Source organism: Balaenoptera acutorostrata, chromosome 5 (assembly GCF_949987535.1).
Source record: "Balaenoptera acutorostrata chromosome 5, mBalAcu1.1, whole genome shotgun sequence".
NCBI classification, from domain to species: domain Eukaryota; kingdom Metazoa; phylum Chordata; class Mammalia; order Artiodactyla; family Balaenopteridae; genus Balaenoptera; species Balaenoptera acutorostrata.
The window spans coordinates 48,822,412-48,845,628 of NC_080068.1; the positions used below are offsets into that span (position 1 = coordinate 48,822,412).

Genomic DNA, 23,217 nt, shown 5'->3' on the forward strand with positions numbered 1-23,217 from the left:
GTGAATCAGTTATACGTAAACATATATCCACTCTTCTTCAGATTTCCTTCCCATTTATTTCATTTTTTCTTATGGCTGAGTAATATTCCATTGTATATATGTACCATATCTTCTTTTTTTTTAATTTTTGAATTTTATTTTTTTATACAGCAGGTTCTTATTAGTTATCCATTTTATACATATTAGTGTATACATGTCAATCCCAATCTCCCAATTCATCAAACCACCACCCCCGCCACTTCCCCCCTTGGTGTCCATACGTTTGTTCTCTACGTCTGTGTCTCTATTTCTGCCCTGCAAACCGGTTCATCTGTACCATTTTTCTAGGTTCCACATATATGCGTTAATATACAATATTTGTTTTTCTCTTTCGGACTTACTTCACTCTGGATGTCAGTCTCTAGATCCATCCACGTCTCTACAAATGACCCAATTTCGTTCCTTTTTATGGCTGAGTAATATTCCATTGTATATCTGTGCCACATTTTCTTTATCCATTCGTCTGTCGATGAGCATTTATGTTGCTTCCATGACCTGACTATTGTATATAGTGCTGCAATGAACATTGGGGTGCATGTGTCTTTTTGAATTATGGTTTTCTCTGGGTATATGCCCAGTAGTGGGTTTGCTGGGTCATATGGTAATTCTATTTTTAGTTTTTTAAGGAACCTCCATGCTGTTCTCCATAGTGGCCGTATCAATTTACTCACCAACAGTGCAAGAGGGTTCCCTTTTCTCCACACCCTCTCCAGCATTTGTTGTTTGTAGATTTTCTGATGGTACCCATTCTGACTGGTGTGAGGTGATACGTCATTGTAGTTTTGATTTACATTTCTCTAATAATTAGTGATGTTGAGCATCCTTTCATGTGTTTGTTGGCGATCTGTATATCTTCTTTGGAGAAATGTCTGTTTAGGTCTTCTGTCCATTTTTGGATTGGGTTGTTTGTTTTTTTGATATTGAGCTGCATGAGCTGCTTGTAAATTTTAGAGATTAATCCTTTGTCAGTTGCTTCAGTTGCAAATATTTTCTCCCATTCTGAGGGTTGTCTTCTCGTCTTGTTTATGGTTTCCTTTGCTTTGTAAAAGCTTTTAAGTTTCATTAGGTCCCATTTGTTTATTTTTGTTTTTATTTCCATTTCTCTAGGAGGTGGGTCAAAAAGGATCTTGCTGTGATTTATGTCATGGAATGTTCTTCCTGTGTTTTCCTCTAAGAGTTTTATAGTGTCTGGCCTTACATTTAGGTCTGTAATCCATTTTGAGCTTATTTTTGTGTATGGTGTTAGGGAGTGTTCTAATTTCATTCTTTTACATGTAGCTGTCCAGTTTTCCCAGCGCCACTTATTGAAGAGATTGTCTTTTCTCCATTGTGTATTCTTGCCCTCTTTATAAAAGATAAGGTGACCATATGTGTGTGGGTTTATCTCTGGGCTTTCTATCCTGTTCCATTGATCTATATTTCTGTTTTTGTGCCAGTACCATACTGTCTTGATTACTGTAGCTTTGTAATATAGTCTGAAATCTGGAAGCCTGATTCCTCCAGCTCCGTTTTTTTTCCTCAAGACTGTGTTGGCTCTTCGGGGTCTTTGTGTCTCCATACAAATTTTAAGATTTTTTTTGTTCTAGTTCTGTAAAAAATGCCATTGGTAATTTGATAGGGATTGCATTGAATCTGTAGATTGTTTTGGGTAGTATAGTCATTTTCACAATATTGATTCTTCCAACCCAAGAATATGGTATATCTCTCCATCTGATTGTATCATCTTGAATTTCTTTCATCAGTGTCTTACAGTTTTCTGCATACAGGTCTTGTCTCTCTAGGTAGGTTTATTCTGAGGTATTTTATTCTTTTTGTTGCAATGGTAAATGGGAGTGTTTCCTTAATTTCTTTTTCAGATTTTTCATCATTAGTGTATAGGAATGCAAGAGATTTCTGTGCATTAATTTTGTATCCTGCTACTTTACAAATTCATTGATTAGCTCTAGTAGTTCTCTGGTGGCATGTTTAGGATTCTCTTTTTATAGTATCACGTCATCTGCAAGCAGTGACAGTTTTACTTCTTCTTTTCCGGTTTGTATTCCTTTTATTTCTTTTCTTCTCTGATTGCTGTGGCTAGGACTTCGAAAACTATGTTGAATAATAGTGGCGAGACTGGACATCCTTATCTTGTTCCTGATCTTAGAGGAAATGCTTTCAGTTTTTCACTGTTCAGAACAATGTTTGCTGTGGGTTTGTCGTATATGGCTTTTATTATGTTGAGGTAGGTTCCCTCTGTGCCCACTTTCTGGAGTTTTTATCATAAATGGGTGTTGAATTTTGTCAAAAACTTTTTCTGCATCTATTGGGATGCTCATATGGTTTTTATTCAGTTTGTTAAAGTGGTGTATCGCATTGATTTCCCTATATTGAAGAATCCTTACATCCCTGGGATAAATCCCACTTGATCATGGTGTATGATCCTTTTAATGTGTTGTTGGAGTCTGTTTGCTAGTATTTTGTTGAGGATTTTTGCATCAATATTCATCAGTGATATTGGTCTGTAATTTTCTTTTTGTGTAGTATCTTTGGTTTTGGTATCAGGGTGATGGTGGCCTCATAGAATGAGTTTGGGAGTGTTCCTTCCTCTGCAATTTTTTGGAAGGGTTTGAGAAGGATAGGTGTTAGCTCTTCTCTAAATGTTTGGTAGAATTGACCTGTCAAGCCATCTGGTCCTGGACTTTTGTTTGTTGGAAGATTTTGAATCACAGTTTCAATTTCATTACTTGCGATTGGTTTGTTCATATTTTCTATTTCTTCCTGGTTCAGTCTTGGAAGGTTATACCTTTTTAAGAATTTGTCCATTTCTTCTAGGTTGTCCATTTTATTGGCATAGAGTTGCTTTTAGTAGTCTCTTAGGATGCTTTGTATTTCTGCGGTGTCTGTTGTAACTTCTCCTTTTTCATTTCTTATTTTATTGATTTGAGTCCTCTTCCTCTTTTTCTTGATGAGTCTGGCTACTGGTTTATCAATTTTGTTTCTCTTCTCAAAGAACGAGCTTTTAGTTTTATTGATCTTTGCTATTGTTTTCTTTGTTTTTATTTCATTTATTTCTGCTCTGATCTTGATGATTTCTTTCCTTCTGCTAACTTAGGGTTTTGTTTGTTCTTCTTTCTCTAGTTCCTTTTGGTGTCAGGTTAGATTGTTATTTGAGATTTTTCTTGTTTCTTGAGGTAGGCTTGTATTGCTATAAACTTCCCTCTTAGCACTGCATTTGCTGCATCCCATAGGCTTTGGATTGTCGTGTTTTCATTGTCATTTGTCTCTAGGTATTTTTTGATTTCCTCTTTGATTTCTTCAGTGATCTCTTGGTTATTTAGTAATGTATTGTTTAGCCTCCATGTGTTTGTGTTTTTTATGTTTTTTTCCCTGTAATTGTCTTCTAATCTAATAGCGTTGTGGTCAGAAAAGATGCTTGATATAATTTCAGTTGTCTTAAATTTACTGAGGCTTGATTTGTGACCCAAGATGTGATCTATCCTGGAGAATGTTCTGTGCGCACTTGAGAAGAAAGTGTAATCTGCTGTTTTTGGATGGAATGTCCTATAAATATCAATTAAATCTATCTGGTCTATTGTGTCATTTAAAGCTTGTGTTTCCTTATTAATTTTCTGTTTGGATGATCTGTCCATTGGTGTAAGTGAGGTGTTAAAGTTCCCCAGTATTATTGTGTTACTGTCGATTTCCTCTTTTATAGCTGTTAGCAGTTGCCTTATATATTGAGATGCTCCTATGTTGGGTGCATATATATCTATATTTGTTATATCTTCTTCTTGGATTGATCCCTTGATCATTATGTAGTGTCCTTCCTTGTCTGTTGTAACGTTCTTTATTTTAAAGACTGTTTTATCTGATATGAGTATTGCTACTCCAGCTTTCTTTTGATTTCCATTTGCATGGAATATCTTTTTCCATCCCCTCACTTTCAGTGTGTATGTGTCCCTAGGTCTGAAGTGGGTCTCTTGTAGACAGCATATATATGGGTCTTGTTTTTGTATCCATTCAGCAAGCCTGTGTCTTTTAGTTGGAGCATTTAATCCATTCATGTTTAAGGTAATTATTGATATGTATGTTACTGTTACCATTTTCTTAATTGTTATTGGGTTTGTTTTTGCAGGTCCTTTTCTTCTCTTGTGTTTCCCACTTAGAGAAGTTCCTTTAGCATTTGCTGTAGAGCTGGTCTGGTGGTGCTGAATTCTCTTCATTTTGCTTGTCTATAAAGCTTTTGATTTCTCCATTGAATCTGAATGAGATCCTTGCTGGGTAGAGTAATCTTGGTTGTAGGTTCTTCCCTTTCATCACTTTAAATATATCATGCCACTCCTTTCTGGCTTGTAGAGTTTCTGCTGAGAAGTCAGCTGTTAATCTTGTGGGAGTTCCCTTGTATGTTATTTGTCGTTTTTCCCTTGTTGCTTTCAATAATTTTTCTTTCTCTTTAATTTTTGTCAGTTTGATTAATGTGTCTCGACCTGTTTCTCCTTGGATTTGTCCTGCCTGGGACTCTCTGCACTTCCTGGACTTGGGTGGCTCTTTCCTTTCCCATGTTAGGGAAGTTTTCAACTATAATTTCTTCAGATATTTTCTCAGGTCCTTTCTCTCTGTCTTCTCTTTCTGGGACCCCTATAATGCGCACGTTGTGTTTAATGTTGTCCCAGAGGTCTTGTAGGCTGTCTTCATTTCTTTTCATTCTCTTTTTTTTATTCTGTTCCATGGCAGTGAATTCCACCATTCTGTCTTCCAGGTCACTTATCCGTTCTTCTGCCTTAGTTATTCTGCTATTGATTCCTTCTAGTGTAGTTTTCATTTCAGTTGTTGTATTGTTCATCTCTGTTTTTTAAATTTTTCTAGGTTTTCGTTAAACATTTCTTGCATCTTCTTGATGTTTGCCTCCATTTTTTAAAAAAAATATTTATTGATTGATTGATTGATTGATTGCTATGTTGGGTCTTCATTTCTGTGCTAGGGCTTTCTCTAGTTGCGGCAAGTGGGGGCCACTCTTCATCGCGGTGTGGGGGCCTCTCACTATCGTGGCCTCTGTTGTTGTGGAACACAGGCTCCAGACGCGCAGGCTCAGCAGTTGTGGCTCACGGGCCTAGTTGCTCTGTGGCATGTGGGATCTTCCAGACCAGGGCTTGAACCCGTGTCCCCTGCATTAGCAGGTAGATTCTCAACCACTGCGCCACCAGGGAAGCCCTGCCTCCATTTTTTTTTCCAAGGTCCTGTATCATCTTCACTTTCATTATTCTGAATTCTTTTTCTGGAAGGTTGCCTATTTCCACTTCATTTAGTTGTTTTTCTGCGGTTTTATCTTGTTCCTTCATTTGGTACATAACCTTCTGCCTTTTCATTTTGTCTGTCTTTCTGTGAAAGTGATTTTTGTTCCACAGGCTGCAGGATTGTAGTTCTTCTTGCTTCTGCTGTCTTCCCTCTGGTGGATGAGGCTATCTAAGAGGATTGTGCAAGCTTCCTGATGGGAGGGACTGGTGGTGGTGGGTAGAGCTTGGTGTTGCTCTGGTGGGCAGAGCTCAATAATACTTTAATCTGCTTGTCTGCTGATGGGTGGGGCTGGGTTCCCTCCCTGTTGGTTGTTTGGCCTGAGGCGACCCAACACTGGAGCCTACCCTGCTCTTTGGTGGGGCAAATGGTGGACTCTGGGAGGGCTCATGCCAAGGAGTACTTCCCAGAACTTCTGCTTCCAGTGTCCTTGTCCTCACAGTGAGCCTCACTACAGCCACTGCCCGCCTCTGCAGGAGACCCTCTAACACTATCAGGTAGGTCTGGTTCAGTTTCCTATGGGGTCACTGCTCCTTCCCCTGGGTCCCGATGTGCACACTAGAGTTTCAAATTAGAGTTGTCTCTGGATATATGTCCAGGAGTGGGGTTGCTGTGTCATATGGTAGTCTATGTTTAGTTTTTTAAGGAACCTGCATACTGTTCTACATAGTGGTTGTACCAATTTACATTCCCACCAACAGCATAGGTGGGTTCCTTTTTCTCCACACCCTCTCCAACATTTATTATTCATAGACTTTTTGGTGATGGCCATTCTGACTGCTGTGAGGTGATAACCTAATTCTAGTTTTGATTTGTATTTCTCTAATAATTAGCAATGTTGAGCATCTTTTCATGTGCCTGATTGCCATCTATATGTCTTCTTTGCTGAAATGTCTAGGTCTTCTGCCCATTTTTTGCTTGGGTTGTTTTTTTTTTAATATTAAGCTGTATGAACTGTTTGTATATTTTGGAAATTAAGCCCTTGTCGGTCGCAGCGTTTGCACATATTTTCTCGCAGTCCATAAGTTGTCTTTTTATTTTGTTTATGGTTTCCATTGCTTTGCAAAATCTCTTTAAGTTTAATTAGGTTTCATTTCTTTATTTTTGTTTTTATTTTCATTATTCTAGGAGGTGGATCCAAAAAAATATTGCTGTGATTTATGTCAGAGTGTTCTACCTCTGTTTTCCTCTAGGAGTTTTGTAGTATCTGGTCTTACATTTAGGTCTTTAATCCATTTTGAGTTTATTTTTGTGTATGGTGTTAGAGAGTGTTCTAATTTCATTCTTTCACATGTAGCTGTCCGGTTTTCCCAGCACCACTTATTGAAGAGATTGTCTTTTCTCCATTGTATGTTCTTGACTTCTTTGTTGTAGATCAGTTGACCATAGATGCTTTGCTTTATTTCTGTGCTTTCTGTCCTGTTCCATTGATCTATATTTCTGTTTTTGTGCCAGGACTATGCCATTACTGTAGCTTTGTAATATAGTTTGAAGTCAGAAAGTGTGATTCCTCCAGCTCTGTTTTTCTTTCTCACGATTGTTTTGGCTATTTGGGGCCTTTTGTGTTTCCATACAAATTTAATTTTTTTCTAGTTCCATAAAAAATGCACTTGGTAATTTGATAGGGATTGCATTGAACCTGTATATTGCCTTGGATAGTATGGTCATTTTAACAATATTGATTCTTCCAATCCAAGAACGTGGTGTGTCTTTCCATCTATTGTGTCCTCTAATTTCTTTCATCAGTGTCTTATAGGTTTTGGAGTACAGGTCTTTTGCCTCCTTAGGTAGGTTTATTCCTGGGTATTTTATTCTTTTTGATGCAGTGGTAAATGGGATTGCTTCTTTAGTTTCTCTCTGGTGTTTTGTTATTTGTGTATAGAAGTGCAGCAGATTTCTGTATATTATTTTTGTATCCAGCAACGTTGCCAAACTCATTGATGAGCTCTAGTAGTTTTCTGGTAGCATCTTTAGGATTTTCTATGTATAGCATCATGTCATCTGCAAACAGTGACAGTTTTACTTTTTCTTTTCCAGCTTGGGTTCCTTTTATTTCTTTTTCTTGTCTGATTGCTGTGGCTAGGACTTCCAAACCTATGTTGAATAAAAGTGGTGAGAGTGGGCATCGTTGTTTTCTTCCTAATCTTAGAGGAAGTGCTTTAAGCTTTTCACTCTTGAGTATGATGTTAGCTGTGGGTTTGTCATATATGGCCTTTATTATGTTGAGATATGGTCCCTCTATGCCCACTTCCTGGAAGTGTTTATCATAAATTGATGTTGAATTTTATCAAAACCTTTTTCTGCATCTATTGTTGATCATATGTTTTTTGTTCTTCAGTTTGTTAATGTGGTGTATCACGCTGATTGATTTGCATATATTGAAAATCCTTGCATCCCTGGAATAAATCCCACTTGATCATGGTGTATGATCCTTTTAGTGTATTGTTGGATTTAGCTTGCTAGGTGAGGATTTTTGCATTTATGTTCATCAGTGATATTGGCCTGTGATTTGTGTGTGTGTGTGTGTGTGTGTGTGTGTTTGTGTGTGTGTGTGTGTGTGTGTGAGAGATAGCTTTCTGGTTTTGGTATCAGGGTGATAGTGGCCTCATAGAACCTTCTTCTGGAATTTTTTTGGAGATAGTTTCAGAAGGATAGGTGTTAAATCTTCTGTAAATGTTTGATAGAATTCTCCTGAGGCCATCTGGTCCTGAACTTCTGTTTGTTGAGAGTTTTAAAATTACTGATTCAATCTCAGTACTGACAATTGCTCTGTTTGTATTTTCTGTTTCTTCTTGGTTCATTCTTGGGAACTTGTACCTTTCTAAGAATTTGTCCATTTCTTCTAGGTTGTCCATTTTATTAGCATAGTAGTTGCTCATAGTAGTCTCTTATGATTCTTTGTATTTCTGTGGTGTTGGTTGTAACTTCTCCTTTTTCATTTCTGATTTTACTGATTTGGGCCCTCTCCCATTTTTCTAGATGAGTCTGGCTGAAGGTTTATAAGTTTTGTTTATCTTTTCAAAGAACCAACTTTTAGTTTCATTGGTGTTTTCCTATTGTTGTTTTAGTCTCAATTTCATTTATTTCTGCACTAATTTTTATGATATCTTTGCTTCTACTAACTTTGGGTTTCCTTTCTTCTTTCTCTAGTTGCTTTAGGTGTAAGGTTAGGTTGTTTTTTTGAGGTTTTTCTTGTTTCCTGCGGTAAGCTTGTATAACTATAAACCCTGTTAAAACTTCTTTTACTGTGTCCCATAGGTTTTGAATCGTCATGTTTTTGTTTTCATTTGTCTTTAGGTATTTTCTTATTTTGTCTTTGATTTTTTCAGTGATCCATGGTTGTTTAGTAGCATATTGTTTAGCCTCCATGTGTTTGTGTTTTTTGCAGGTTGTGTTTGTGTGTGTGTGTAGTTGATTTCTAGCCTCATAGCATTGTGGTTGGAAAAGATGCTTGATATGATTTCAGTTTTCTTAAATTTACCAAGGCTTGCTTTGTTGCCGAGCATGTGATCTATCCTGAGAATGTTCCATGTGCACTAAATGTATTCTGTTGGTTTTGGATGCAATGCTCTGTAAGTATCAATTAAGTCAATCTGGTCTAATGTGTCATTTAAGGCCTGTGTTTCCTTATTGATTTTCTGTCTGGATAATCTGTCCATTGATGTGGGTGGGGTGTTAAAGTCATCCACTATTATTGTGTTATTGTCAATTTCTCCTTTTATGTCTGTTTACATTTGCATTATATATTGAGGTGCTCCTCTGTTGGGTGCATATATATTTACACTTGTTATGTGTTCTTCTTGGATTGATCCTTTGATCATTATGTATTAATAGTATAGGCCATTCCTTTTTTATTGCTGAGTAGTACTTCATTTTTTGTATTTACCACATTCTATTTATCTATTAGGCTGCTGATAGACATTTAGGTTGTTTCCAGTTTTTGGCTCTTACAGATAAAACTGTCAAGAACATTTGGTTTCAGTTGAGTCTTTGAGTGTACATATGTTTTAATTTTTCTTGAATAAATATCTAGCAGTGAAATGTCTGTGTCACTTGATAGGTATGTATTTAACATGTAACTTTTTAAGAAACTGTGAAACTGTTTTCCAATGTGGTACTATTTTTCATTTTACCTGTATTGTTTGACAGTTCTCATTGCTCCACATTCTCACCTGGTCAGTCTTTAAATTTTAGCCATTCTAGTAGATGGTATCTCATTGTGGTTTAATTTTAATTTCTCTAATGACATTGAGTATTTATCATGTGCTTATTTGCTATCCACATATCTTCTTTGGTGAAGTATATGTTAAGATGTTTTGTCCATTAAGAAAATTTTCTTATTGATTTTTGAGAATGCTTTGTTTCTGCTGGATAATACATTTTTTTATTACACATATGATTTGCAAATATTTTCCCCCAGTCTGTGGATTGATTTCTCAGTTTCCTACTAATGTTTTTCAAAGAATGAAAGTTCTTGATTTTTATGAAGTTCAACTTACCAGTTTTTTGCTTGATGGATCATGTTCTTATTCTTTTGCTTAAGAAATCTTTGCTAAACTCATGATTATGAATTTTCTCCTGTGTTTTCTTCTAGATATTTTGTAATTTTAGCTTTTATGTTTATAGTTCTCTGTGCCTCTCTAAAATAGAGATAATGAAAACACCTACAACTTAGAGTAGTTGTGATTACTAAGTGAATTAATAATACATGTAAATTAATACTTGTTACCGAATTTGAGTTAATTCTTGTATATGGTGTGAAGTAAAGTTTGAGATTCATTAGTTTGAATATGGCAATCTAATTGCTCCAGCACTACTTGTTAAAGATTATCCTTTCCCTATTGAATTGCCTTGGCATCTGTGTTTTAATTGACCATATATATGTGAATTTACTTCTAGACTCTCTATTCAGTTCTTTTCATCTATTTGTTTATCTTTATGCTAATACCACATCGCCATGATTACTGTACCTTTATAATAACTCTTGAAATCAGATAGTATAAGTCTTCTATTTTATTTTTCCTTTGCAAAGTTATTTTGGCTGTTCTAGGTCCTTAGGATTTCTATATAAATTTTAGCACAAGCTTGTCAATTTTTATAAAAACTACCTGCTGGGATTTGATTGGGATTATAGTGAATCTGTAGGTGAATATGGGGAGAATTAACATCGTAACAATGTTGAGTCTTCTGTTCTATGAACATGCTGTATGTCTTCATTTACTTTAGCTCTGAGTTTTCTCAGCAGTGTTGTTGTTTTCAGTGTGCAGGTTTTGCACATCTTTTTTCATATTAATCTCTAAGTATTGTATAATTTTTGATGCTACTATAAATGGTATTTTAAAAATTTCAGTTTTAACAATGCAGTTTTGGAGGGGAATATATTTGTATCATATCCTACCACCTTGCTAAACTTATTAGTTCTAGTAGCTTTTTTGGTAGATTCTGTGGGATTTTCTACATATAAACAGTTGTGTTATCTGAGACTAAAGATGGGTTTTTACTCCTCCTTCCAATCGCAATGCCTTTTATGTCTTTTTCTTGCCTGATTGCATGGGCTAGGACCATCTGTACAAAGTTGAAAAGAAGTGAAAGCAGATATCATTGCCTTGTTCCTGATCTTAGCAGGAAAGCATTCAGAGTTTAACTATTAAGTATGTTTTGCATAGATGCCATTTATCAGGCTGAGTATGTTTCTTTTTATTTTTGAAATGAGAGGTCTTTTCTTTTCAAATAGGAATGGTTGTTAGATTTTTTAAAATGCATTTTGTGCCTTTGTTGAGGATTTTGTGTGTGTGTGTGTGTGTTTATTGTATATACTAGTCTGGATATAGGTGGATTATACAGATTTTTTTTTTTAGTGTTAAACAACCTTGCATTTCTGGGATAATCACCACTTGGTATGATATATCATCCTTTTGATATATTACTGGATTCAATTTGCTAAAGATTTAAAAACCATTTCATGTACTGTCTGGTTTTGGTATTAGGGTAATGTTCATCTCAACTTTATGGAAGAGTTTGGGTAGAATTTGTATTGTTTCTTCCTTAAAGACTAACTGTGGTTGAGAAGTACTGGACTACATATGATCTCTGTTTCCTTCTATTTCTAAAATTTATTTTTGTTCTTTTCATATAATAGGATGCATATGTTCTTATAAATAAAGAGCAGTTCCTGTGTCTTATTATTTAATGAATGAAGTTCCTTGGAAGTGGAGTGGGAGAAGTAAATTAGTTTTGCTAGGTACAGCACAGAGTAAGTTGATGTTTGATTTGGATTTTTCAGTGAAGCAGAATTGACTCCAAGGAACAGAGGATCTGTAAGAGAGGGGAAGGCAGTGGTGTGCTACAGTGGTGTGCTGGAGTTGGCTTGTGCTGGTTTGAGATGGCCAGTTGTTCATTTTTAAGGTATTTTGCAAGCCAGTTATTAAATACAACCTATTGAAAGTTAAATTATATAACAAAATTAAATCATATTAGAAACAAAGATAATACTCAAAACTCATCACTTAGTAATTATTTTGCTATTGTGTCTATACTCTTGAGATTATTTACTTCTGAAATACAACCTAATGCTGTTATTACTGGGCATCCTATTGATAACTTGAAATTTGCTATTCATATGGGAGATTTACAGATAAGCAAATGCTACAAATAGAGCTTAATTTGTTAATTGTGTACTGTTAGGAAAATGATGGAGCAAATATTATTAATCCAGATTAAACTTTAATGTTCTGAGTCTGTTGTGAGTAGCACAAAAAAATTAAGGAAATATTTTTCCAGTATTAGACAACCATTATCAGCAAAGAAATTTCTCATGTTATTGACAAACAAGTAAAGTTCTGATATTTATTGTTTATCTTTTTAACGTAAATGAAATTGTTAACCATAATTCATGTTGAAACTGCATTCATTTGTCATTTGCTACCATACGTTAGCTACAGAAACAAGAATTCAGTAACAAATGAACTAAAACATTGTGTGAGAGTCAATTGGTTACATGAAATTTACAGTAGTGAGTACTGTATATTTTATGATTAATTTTGTGGCACATTTTAATTTAGTGAAATTCATAACAAATTGCACACACACACCCCACATACACATCCTCACACCACACACTCTTCCCCACCAGAGAGCTTATCTGTCATCTGAAATTGAGCAATTCCTGTAGTTAGTTATATTGGCTGTGTCTTTCACAGCTTCCCTGCCCAACACTCAGCAATTGATGGCTACTCTTTAATACTCAAGAGAAGGCTCTAGTTATTGTGAAGTTTCTCTCTGCCCTGTTGCTCTGTTCTCAGACTTTCCCAGGTCCAGCATATGAAGCAGTAATGGTGTGTTGGATAAGACTGAGACTGTAGGACCAGACTGCTTGGGTTAAATCCCAGCTCTGCCGCCCACTAGCCATGTAACCAAAGGCAAGTTTGCCTTGCCTCTCCAAAATAGAAATAATTAAAGCACCTACAACTTAGAGTAGTTGTGATTACTAAGTGAATTAATATATGTAAAACACTGTGGATAATGTTTTCAGATGGTTGGTGCTCTTTGAGTAGTAGCTATAGCCTGATATTTGTCTCTACGTGGAAATTGCTGAGATGCTCAGCCTTTGGTGGAATAACTATCTGCGTGTCTTAGCACCTGGAGACAACTTTAATTGGCTAGGATGTCCTTAGCCAAGAACTTAGGAATAAATGTAACTCATAATTTAACTCATAACCTTTGACTTTTTCCTTTCTATCATAAGCGATTTTTTTGCAGTAGTACTTGATTTCTCTAAGCACTTGTTTAACATACACTATACTCTGGACTCATTTTTTGTGCAGGATTCTCAACCTTGGCACTATTGACCTTCTGAGTCAGATATTTCTTGTGTGAGGGCCTGTCCTGAGCAGGATGTTTAGCAGTATCCATGACCTCTACTCATTAGCAGCATACCCCCCAGGTCGTGACAACCAAAGATGTGTCTATACCTCGCCAAATGTCTCCCGAGGGGCAAAATCACACCTGGTTGAGAACTACTTTTTTAGAGGGGGCTTCAGGTGTGTGCTGCGATATGAAACTGTGATTTGTTGTTTTAGTATTTCTTTGAGAGAGCCATGACGGTTTTATTAACCAGTACTTATTTTTCAAGATTGCCACTAATTTTATTCAATAGATCTTTCTCATATTTTCACTTTAGCATAGCTGCTTGATTAGTTGCTGCTACTGGGATTGGTCGGTAGGGTATCTCTGTTTTTTTAGTGACTGCTCAAAGTGATGGCTTAAAAAAATCTTTTCTTGCCCATGTAGATGCAATGGATTTAGGCATCTAGGGAATTTTTCAGTGGATAACAGCACCCAGGTCTAAACTTTTTTGTATGTTATTGCACTTTGTTTTCAGAAAGAAGAGATAGGAAGTCACCTGTCTTATGATTCCACTTCTTATGCTATGTTCAGAGGTGGCTGGGAAAACAAGTATATCCTACCCCCAAAAAGGAAATTTTTGCTTGGAGATAGTCTGTTGTCTTTAGGCATTCATAAGTGACCTTTCAACAGGATCTTAAAAAGAAAAAGAAAAAGAAATAACAATGCAAGGTATTCTATTTGAATTAAAATTACTGAACAACTTAAGAGTAAATACAGTGTAAAGTGTTATTGGCAGTAAGTTTTTAAACATGCTTTTGAATATGATCTTTTTTTTTTTTTTTAAGGATTTTCTTATTTATTTATTTATTTATTTATTTATTTTTGGCTGTGTTGGGTCTTCGGTTCGTGCGAGGGCTTTCTCCAGTTGCGGCAAGCGGGGGCCACTCTTCATCGCGGTGCGGGGACCGCTCTTCATCGCGGTGCGCGGGCCTTTCTCTATCGCGGCCCCTCCCGTCACGGGGCACAGGCTCCAGACGCGCAGGCTCAGCAATTGTGGCTCACGGGCCCAGCTGCTCCGTGGCATGTGGGATCTTCCCAGACCAGGGCTCGAACCCGTGTCCCCTGCATTAGCAGGCAGATTCTCAACCACTGCGCCACCAGGGAAGCCCTTGAATATGATCTTTATGCTTCAGATATGTGTGTTTATGTACATTTTCTGGGAAGAATATGGTTTTGAATCTATAAATTAAAAACGGCTAATGTTTTTTTTTTAATTTATTTTAATTTTATTTTTGGCTGCATTGGATATTTGTTGCTGTGCGCGGGCTTCCTCTAGTTGCGGTGAGCGGGGTCTACTCTTCGTTGTGGGGCGTGGGCTTCTCATTGTGGTGGCTTCTCTTGTTGCAGAGCATGGGCTCTAGGCATGCAGGCTTCAGTAATTGTGGCATGCAGGCTCAGTAGTTGTGGCTCACGGGCTCTAGAGCGCAGGCTCAGTAGTTGTGGCAATGGGCTTAGTTGCTCCGCGGCATGTGGAATCTTCCTGGACCAGGGCTCGAACCTATGTCCCCTGCATTGGCAGGTGGAGTCTTAACCACTGCATCACCAGGGAAGTCCCCAGCTAGTGTTTCTTTTAGATGTGGTTTGCCTTATCAGAATATTTTTCATAATACCAAATGATTTAAAAAATATCCTATATTTATAGTTTAAATAATACTAAGCAAAACAGGTTAATTTCCTTAACCAGAATATGGAAAAAAATTTAGAAAAATATTGGTGCAACAGATGAATAAACCTTAGATAAATTATATGCCATAGTATACTTCTGTAGTCGTAGGCTTATAATAACTAAACAATTAAGCACAAAAATGCTTGAATATACTGCTGTTCATCAAAGAAAATATGGATGTTTAAATGGACAGTGATCTCTTTACAAGACTCATTAATTTTGTGAATCTAAGTATTCTTAAATTATCTTATTTGGCAGAATTTTATTTCTTGTTTTCTTAGTCTTTGTATTTTACAGTATGAGCTTGTTATTTATCTTGATATTTTTGCAGATGTCTGTAGGATATAACTTTATCAGCATTGATAATGTGCTAGGTTAGTATCAGAATTATGAAAGAAATTATTTTTTAAAATGTGAAAGTTTTGCATGTATCTTCAAATATATGTCAGGTGCCTTTGAAATTTTTAATTAAAAAAACTCTTTGTAAAATAATGGTGAATGCTACACACCTGTAAGCGTGGCCAAAAATCCAAAACATTGACAACACCAAATGTTGGCGAGGATTTGGAGCAACAGGAACTCTTTTCATTGCTGTTGGGAAAGCAAATTGGTACAGCCATTTTGGAAGGAAGGCTATTTGGCAGTTTCTTATAAAACTAAATATATTCTTATCGTATGATCCAGTCAGCAGTCATGCTCTTTGGTATTTACCCAAATGAATTGGAAACTTATGTCTACGTAAAAACTCGTACATGGATGTTTATAGCAGCCTTTATTCATGATTGCCAGAACTCGAAAGCAACCAAGATGTCCTTCTGTAGGTGAGTGGATAAATAAACTGTAGCACATTCAGACAATGGAAATATTATTCAGTGCTAAAAAGTGATGAGCTATCAAGCCATGAAAAGACATGAAGGAACCTTAGATGCACATTAATGAGTGAAAGAAGCAAGTCTGAAAAGGCTGCATACTATATGGTTCCAACTATAGACATTCTGGAAAAGGCAAAACCATGGAGACAGTAAAAGGATCAGTGGTTGCCAGGGGTTAGAGGAGAGGGAGGGATGAATAAGCAGGGCACAGAGGATTTTTAGGGCAGTGAAAGTATTCTGTACCGTGCTACATGGGTAGTTAATTGTCATCATACACATGTCAAATAGCCAGAATGTAACGATGTAAAACAGCAAGAGTGAACCCTGTTGTAAGCTATGAACTTTGGTTGATAACGTGTCAGTGTAGGTTCATTGATTATAATAACTGTTGGGGGTGGTTGTGCTGTGTGGAAAAAGGAAGAAAACGGGAGCTCAGTGCTTTCTGCTCAATTTTACTGTGAACCTAAAATTGCCCTAAAATTAAAGCTTATTAATAATAAAAAAGTTTTATTGTCATATTACAAGAACAATATATTGGCAATATTGAAAAGTTAGAGAATATAACTAAATAAGAAAAATAAAAATTACTCATAATCCTGTTATTCTTTTAGACTCTTTCATGCACATTGGTACAGATTTCATATATACGTTTTGTTACAAAGATGGGATTATTATATATTAAATCAGTTTTTGTTTTTAGTTAGCAGTACATCTCGAATACTTTCCCACAGATTTAAATCTTCAAAAAAGTAAAAAAATATGAATTTAGTGCCCTTTCACAATTGGAGAATGGACTGTTCTGATTTTTAAAGGTGCTTTTTGCTAAATATAGATTACCAACTTGCAGGTTGGGCTACAAAAAAATAAACATCCACTCTATACTGATTATAAATGTTATTCTTTGGGATTATTTATTGTAGAATTGTAGATTGGCACAAGTGTTAGGTGTTAGAGAGGACCAAATAATAGAATTCTGGCTAAACCAATTTCCGTAGTAATTATATTTTGTTCATCTTTGAAAAACTGTCATTATTTGAATACTGTGTTTTTTTTAAAGTAAATCATGGGATTTTGAGGTAGTTATTAAAGGAAACTTATATTAGGCTGTTATCAGTGTAAAAGAGCTACTAGTTTTATTGGAGGCTAGTTCTTAAAAGCAAGGATAACAAATAACAATGTATGTTGGTTAAAGTTAATTTTACTAAGACTGTATAGAATATATGATCTTTTAGTTACTATTATACATATTTTTGGTCACCATTTTGGAATGACTAGCATCACTTCCTAACCATCATGGAGAGTCCCTTTTCATTTATTCACTTTGGAATTCACTCCTGAGAACATGGGGGTTTATTATTTGGTATATTATAACTTTCCCTGTTCAAAGAGAATCATGAGGAAACTGAACTGTAGAAAAAACATTCCCCCTGAAACAATTTATTTGTCTACTTCAGTTTTATGGACTTGGATTGCTGTAGCTCTTTTTCGTCCTGTATTTGATGTATCTATGTATAAAAATTAAATTACGGTGTCTTTCATTAAATATTAGTTTAGAAATTTTATGATATTTTTAATGTAGCCATTAAATAATAGTGTTTTTCATTAAATATGTGTTAATTTGGAAATTTTTGAAGAGAAATTTGCTGGGATAGCCTAATAAATGAAACTTTCTAAAATTATAGCCAACTACCACTAAGTAGGAATTTTAAATTAAACCTTGGGGACATAAGCTTGGGATTTTGTTGCATTTCTTCTGTGGCATAAAATCTTTCTTTTAGATGGAATAATCTAAATCTGGATTTCTACCTCACATTTGTTTTCGAAACCTGAAAGAAAGGATTTACAGTATTTTAGAACTAGAATAGAGGCTAGTTGCTGACTCTAAAGAATCCTGAATTTAGAGCTAGTCTGCTTTAAGTGTATTATTCTCTCAATTCCAAAGAAGAGTATGAGTATATATTTTAGAATTGGGTCTTAGGCTAACTGGATCTGTTTACTACACTAGTCATTATAATTGTGCGTGCTGAAAAACTTGGGTTAAATGTGATAACAGTCAAATACCGTGCTATATAGTCTTGCTTTTATGATGGGAAGTGATAAGAATATTTTATATTTCATATAAGTACAGGGTTTTAAATGCATTTATAATTTTTTCAGATGATTTGTGCATTTTTATTATTCATTTTTATTTTTTAATAGATTTGTAATTTAAGAATGTGACAGCTGAATCAGTAGAGGATATAGGACCTCTTGGAAGTGTGACTAGAAGAAATGCTGTTGAGCAAGCAAGTAAAAGGAAATGAATGAAGGAGGCAACCAGGATTGATAGTATCATGTTTATTATTAGAGTCTCTTTGGCTGGCAGTTTTTCATGTTAGGAAAATGTTCTGTAGGAAAGCATAAACAGATTTTTGAACTTTCCATGATCTTTCCTCTGTCCACCTATACAACACCATCTCTCCATGCCTCCAGTGATATTTTTAGCAACCCTGAACTGCTTGTAATCCCCTTGTCATGCAAGCACGCACGTGTGTGTGTGTGTGTGTGTGTGTGTGTGTGTGTGGTGAGGATTGGGTGGGGGAGTAGCAGGGGAGGGATCTTCTTTTCAAATGGCCTGGGTCACATAAACTCTGTTAGCATTTATTACTCAATAATAAAGTTGACTTATTACAACTCTTTGGCATTGTTACTAAGAGTTTGAAAAATGCTATGGATTTAACTTTCATGATTTGATTTGCTAAAGTCAATTTATGCTCTTTTTAGGCTAACATTTATAAATGCCTTGTGGTAAAGCTAGAGATATGGAATCATATTCTGTTTATTTTCCTTTTTTATTCACTTAAGTAGTGTTTTGGATGGGAAAGCAATTTTCCCCAAGTTGTTTTGCTTTACCAAGAGACATGAAGGATTAAATTATTTTGTTTCCTAAGTGTCTTTCTGATGATGATATTATGAGTAATTATAGATTAACCAGTATATGTAGTTCACATCATCACAAAAAAAAAATTCCCTTATCCTTATTATAGTCTATCCCTCCCTCCACCCCTAACCCCTGGCAACCACTTACCAGTTTTCTGTTCCCATAGTTTTGATTATTGTGGAATGTCATATAAATGGATTTGTATACTACATAGCTTTTTATAAAAAATTGAGATATAATTGACACATAGCATTGTATTAGTTTTAGGTGTACAACGTAACAATTTGTTATATGTGTATATTGTGACATGATTGCACTGAGAAAGGTGTAGTTAACATCCATCACCACGCAGTTACATTTTTTTGTGTGTGTGATGAGAACTTTTAAGATTTCTCTTAGCAACTTTCAAATATACAGTAGAGTATTGTTAACTGTAGTTACTATGTTATACATTACATCCCCAGGACTTACTTGTTTTGTAACTGGAAGTTTCTACCTTTTGACTCCACCCATTTTGCCTACGCCCCCACCCCCACTTCTGGCAGCCACCAATCTGTTCTCCGTATCTATGACTATTTTTTTTTTTTATTTTGGATTCCACATACAGGTGAGAGCATACAGTATTTGTCTTTCTCTGTCTGACTTACTTAGCATAATGTCTTCAAGGTCCATTTGCAAATGATAGGATTTCCTTATTTTTTTATGGCTGAATAATATTTCATTGTGTGTTTTGTGTGTGTGTGTATCACATATTCTTTATTCATTTATCTGTTGATGGGCACATAAGTTGTTGCTGTGTCTTGGCTATTGTAAATAATGCTGTAGTGAACATGGGTGCAGATATCTTTTCTAGATAGTGATTTTGTTTTTTTGGGATAAATACCCAGAAGTGGAGTTGCTAGATCATATGGTAGTTACGTTTTTAATTTTTTGAGGAACCTCCTTACTGTTTTCCATAGTGGCTGCACCAATTTACACTCCTACTGACAGTACACAAGGGTTCCCTTTTCTCCACATCCTCACCATTTATCTCTTGTCTTTTTGATAATGGCTGTTTTAACAGGTGTGAGTTGATATCCCGTTGTGGGTTTGATTTGCATTTCCCCGATGGTTAGTGATGTTGAGCCCCTTTTAATGTATCTGTTGGCCATCTATATATCTCTTTGGAAAAATGTCTGTTCAGATGCTTTGCCCATTATTTAATTGGAATTTTTTTTTCTTTTGCTATTGAGTTGTGTGAGTTCTTTATATATTTTGGATATTAACCCCTTATTAGATACATGATTTGCAAATATTTTCTCCCATTCTATAGGTTGCCTTTTCATTTTGTTGATGGTTTCCTTTACCGAGCAGAAGTGTTTTAGTTTGATGTAGTCCAATATGTTTATTTTTGCTTTCATAGTCTTTACTTTTGTGTCAAATCCAAAAAATCATTACTGAGATCAATGTCAAGGAGCTGACCCCCTATGTTTTCTTCTAATTTTATGGTTTCAGGTCTACATTCAAGTCTTTAACTAATTTTGAGTTGGTTTTTGTTAATGGTGTAAGATAGGGGTCCAGTTGCTTTTTTGCATGTGGCTGTTCAGTTTTCTCAACACTGTTTATTGAAGAGACTGTCCTTTCTCATTGTATATTCTTGGCTCCTTTGTTATAAATGAACCGATCATACATTTGTGGGTTTATTTTGGGGCTTTCTATTTGGTTCCATTGATCTGTGTGTCTGTTTTTATGCCAAAAACATGCTATATTGACTACTGTAGCTTTGTAATATACTGTGAAATCAGGAAGTGATTTCACAGTGATGCCTCCAGCTTTGTTCTTTCTCCAGATTTCTTTGGCTCTTCTGATCTTTTGTGGTTCCATGTACATTTTAGGATTATTTGTTCTATTTCTGTGAAAAACGGCATTGGAATTTTGATAGGGATTGCATTGAATTCTTCTAGTCCATGAGGATGGGATGTCTTTTTGTGTCTTTATTTTCTTTCATCAGTGTCTTACAGTTTGCAGGGTACAGGTCTTTTATCATGGTTAAATTTATTTCTAAGTATTTTATTGTTTTTGATGCAAATGTTAATGGGATTGTTTCCCTGATTTCTGTGATAGCTTGTTATTAGTGTATAGAAACACAACACATTTTTATGTATTGATTTCGTATCCTGTAACTTTACTGAATTCATTTATTCTAATGTTTTTTGGGTTTTCTACATATAATATCATGTCATCTGCAAACAGTTTTACTTCCTTTCTGATTTGGATCCCTTTTTATTTCATTTTCTTACCTAATTGCTCTGGCTAGGACTTCAGTACCATGTTGAATGAAAGTGGCAAGAGTGGGCATCCTTGCCTTGTTCCTGATCTCAGAAGAAAAGCTTTCAGGTTTTCACCATTGAGTATGGGTGTCTGTTGTGAGCTTGTCATACGTGGCCTTTATTATGTTGAAGTTTACTGTATATAGCATTTTAAGTATGGCATCTTTAATTTAGCATAGTGCATTTGACATTCATCCATGTTGTGTGTGTCAGTAATTCAATCATTTTTATTGCTGAGTAGTATTTCAGTGTAGGGCTATTCCACAGTTTATTCATCAGTTGAAGGATATTTGTATTGTTTCCAGTTCGGGGTGACTATAAATGAACTTGCTGAAAACATTTATGTATGGGTTTTTGTATGAACGTAGTTTTAATTTTGCTTGGGTAAATATCTAGGAATGGGATTGCTGGGTTCTATAAGTGTATGTTTAACTTTATGAGAAATTACGAAACTGTTTTCTGAAGTGACAGTACCATTGTACTTTCCCATCAGTAAAATATGAGGTTGTGAGTGTGTGTGTATTTATGTACAAATATGTATATATTTGTAAACATACATGCAAGGATATGGGGTGTGTGTGTGTGCGTGCACGTGTGTGTGTTTTCCTTGTCAGTCCTATTGTAAGTTTTCAATGCAATCATTCTAATAGCTGTGTAGTGATATCTCATTGTGGTTTTAAGTTGCATTTCCCTAATGCCTAATGTTGAGCATCTTTTCATGTGCTTATTTTCTATCTATGTATCTTCTTTGGTGAAGTATCTGTTAAAATCTCTTGCCACTTTTTACAAATTAGACTTTGTTATAATTTTGTTTTGAGAATTCTTTATATATTCCAGAGTGCTTTTTCATGTAAGTGTTTTGCATATATTTATTCTCAGTCTCTGGGCATGTCTTTTCATTCATCTTTCAAGAGTAGATGTTTTAAATTTTCAAGGAATCTAGTTTATCAGTATTTTTCTTTTATGGATCATGCTTTTGTGTTTTATCAAAGAAATAGTTGCCTAATCCAGGGTCACAAAGATTTTTCTCTTATGTTTTCTTTTATAAGTTTTATAGGTTTTGCTTTTGCACGTAAGCTTATGATCCTTGCAAGTTAATTTTGTGTATGGTGCAAGGTGTGGATTGATGCTTATTTCTTTATTTTTGCATATGGATGTCCAGTAGTTCCAGCACCATTTGTTGAAAAATCTATCCTTTCTCTATTGAATTACCTTTGTGCCTTCATGGAAAATCTATTGACTGTATATACGTGGGTCTATTTCTAGTTTCTCAGTTATATTTCTTTCAACTATATGTGTCTGTCTTTTCATTAGTACCAAACTGTCTGGATTATCATTGCTTTCTAGTAAGGCTTGACATCAGATAGTGGGCACATCCAAGTTTATATTTCTTTCTCAAAAGTGTTTTGGCTCTTCTAGGTCCTTCCACATAAATTTGAGAATCAGCTTGTTGATTTTTAGGTGGGGAAATATTCTAAAGAAGAGATGGAAGATGACTTAAACCATGAAGGATGGATAGGAATTTGACATCATTGAAAGAGATGAGAATGTATATACCAGAGGAAGTAGAAAACACAGGCTACACCAAAAAAATGGAAAGATAGAGATTTGGGGAAGAAGTCATAGTCCTGAGAAAATTGATGTTGAAATTTTTAATCTAGTCTAATTACCTCCTGTTTTCTGTAAGATAGATAGATTGTATTCACTGTTTTTAGGTAAGTGGGAGGCATTAAATACAAGAAACATTAAAGCATAGTGGTTGTTAGATAGAGACTAAGACCTAATTTGGAATGATAGGACAAGAATCATAAGCTTTGGTTGTCTAAATTGATTGCTAGTGAAATAAAATGAAACTTGTCCAATAATAGCATTATTTTGGAACTTTGAAGTGCTTGGTAGATTTGTAATTCCAGGTCTTCATTTTTCCTTTTAGTATTTATTTATGTTTTATGTTGCTGCTGCTCTTGTTTTCTGGTATCCCACATATGGGAAAAAATTTCTAGATATGCAGAAAAGGAGTTACATTCTTATTCTTTCTGCCTTTTTTCTCCCTCGTGATAGTGCTTTAACTGACAAGTAGACTAACCCTAACACTTCCCCTTTTACGGAGTCGGAAGTTATCTTTCTGGATTACCCTAAAGTTTTCTTTGGATTACCTTTATAAAGGAGTATAACAGTCATTACAATTATCTCATTTTCATTCAGGGGATTTATTGTTATATATGCCTATGCAGT

General features: G+C 35.4%; 1 protein-coding gene across 8 annotated transcripts in view; it reads left to right on the forward strand.

The window, feature by feature from the left end:
* The window catches only part of CNOT6L (CCR4-NOT transcription complex subunit 6 like), a 141,559-nt gene that overhangs the window by 44,744 nt on the left and 73,598 nt on the right, over window positions 1-23,217 (forward strand). The window contains exon 1 of one of the 8 annotated variants that reach the window (XM_057546390.1): window positions 11,698-11,715. The exons of the other annotated variants lie outside the window; for them this stretch is intronic. The gene's annotated coding sequence lies outside the window, so the exon portion shown is untranslated. Of the gene's footprint in view, window positions 1-11,697; window positions 11,716-23,217 lie in introns of those variants that run through there. 8 annotated transcript variants of the gene reach the window in all.